This window comes from Lissotriton helveticus, chromosome 1_1 (assembly GCF_964261635.1).
Source record: "Lissotriton helveticus chromosome 1_1, aLisHel1.1, whole genome shotgun sequence".
Classification (NCBI taxonomy): domain Eukaryota; kingdom Metazoa; phylum Chordata; class Amphibia; order Caudata; family Salamandridae; genus Lissotriton; species Lissotriton helveticus.
This window is the reverse complement of record NC_136057.1, coordinates 1865863284-1865865064: the sequence shown is the minus strand read 5'-3', so window position 1 is coordinate 1865865064 and position 1781 is coordinate 1865863284. Positions and strand designations below refer to the sequence as shown.

The 1781-nt window shown below is 40.7% G+C and overlaps 1 non-coding gene across 1 annotated transcript; it reads left to right on the top strand.

Moving 5' to 3' along the window:
- The first annotated feature begins 626 nt into the window (after positions 1-626).
- Positions 627-741, top strand: LOC144780302 (U5 spliceosomal RNA). The gene has a single exon (XR_013600735.1). It is a non-coding gene; the product is annotated as a U5 spliceosomal RNA (small nuclear RNA).
- Positions 742-1781: the final 1040 nt, after the last annotated feature.

Sequence of the window (1781 nt, the reverse complement as noted above, 5' to 3'; positions counted from 1 at the left end):
AACATGGGTGGCGTTCACGTATTTCACAGATAAGCTTAAGTCGGCGGAGAACCGCAAAAGAAAGGATGTTGGGAAAACATATGCTAAAACAACCTATCTCAAGAGCAACACCTTCCTTCCACCCAGCAAACCAATCCCAACATGCTCAAGGCTCCCAATCTACAAAGCACCTGCGAGACCAAAACTTACAACATCCGCAGCATTCTTATACAGTGCCTGCTCCTTTCACCAGGTTGCACCTTAAGCACTCGCCTCCTTAACACCCACAATGTTCCTGTAATCACACCTCACACAAGCCTGCGCGAGGCTCCCAACGCTGCACTGCTCAGAATGAGAAGCGTAAAACGAGCGACGCGAAGGCTTGAGCTGGGAAACTCGAGCGTTGCAGCCTTTCCTGTCACGTGACCGACGACGAAATTTGCATACCCATAATGCCGTGTCATCAGTCTGTCTCGCTTTTGTTTCGATTGTCTCAAAAAGTGTTTTGACAATGTATCGGATTACAAGGTTTCTCACGAGTTGGTTATATTTTGAAGGGGTATCAATGATGGATTTAGTAGAGTAAATCACCCTGACATTCTGTGGATAGCTGTTTCTGGGGGCCATGGTGAGGCTGTGACCTACTCATACTCTGGTTTCTCTTCAAACCGAATAAATCTTTCGCCTTTTACTAAAGATTTCCGTGGAGAGGAACATTAAAGAGTTTCACTCAATTTTTGAAAGCCCTACTGCTGCAGGGTTACCCTTACTTGGTTAAAAGAACAACATTTACATAAAATGTCTCTTACTATGCATGAGAAAATCTATGTAAATTGACTCTTACTGTGCGTGGGTTGAAGCTGTTCTATTTGTGCTGTCCTACCTCAACGCAGATCGGGCAACGACTTTAACTGACGCGCTTAATTTACAGTCTTCTCATTTGACATATAACAAGAACCCATACGACGCAAACATCGCTCTATCATCTGAAAGGCTTCACTTCTATATACAAGCAGCGCTACAGAACACCAGATAAAGAAGGATCAATTGGTAAAGAAAACACATAACTGTTTTCAATCTGGAGTTTATTTCAATATCAGTCTCATGATTATTGAGATTTGATTGAAATCGCCTCTGTGATTCAAATTCTAAAGGGGCATTAAAATATATACGTGATCAGGAACTGCATAGTTCGAAACGTGTATAATCACCCAAGAAGAGTGCGGCGTATTTGTTCAATCTTTGCTGTGACAAATTACTGCGAGGCTGTCCTTACCTCGCCGCCGGCACCAGCTGTTTGTTGCTCCTCCAGTGAAGGACGTTTTGCAGAATTCATATATATATGTATGTAAAACGTATATTTAAATCATGCCATGAACGCATACGACGTAAACATCGCTCTATGAAAGGCTTCACTTCTATACACAAGCAGCGCTACAGAACACCAGATAAAGAAGGATCAATTGGTAAATAAAACACATAACTGTTTTCGATCTGGGGTTTATTTCAAGATCAGTCTCATGATTATTGAGATTTGATTGAAATCGCCTCTGTGATTCAAATTGTAAAGGGGCATTAAAATATATATGTGTATATATATATATATATATATATATATATATATATATATATATATATATATATATATATATATATATATATATATATATGGGACAGCCCGGCTTCAGAATGCCAACACGTAAACAGAGGCATTCACGAATGCTGTTCCCATGCGTTGCATGCACGAGTTCTGTATACCTCATTAAAGCTTCCCCTCTTTGCTTTGCCAGCGCTGGGGATAA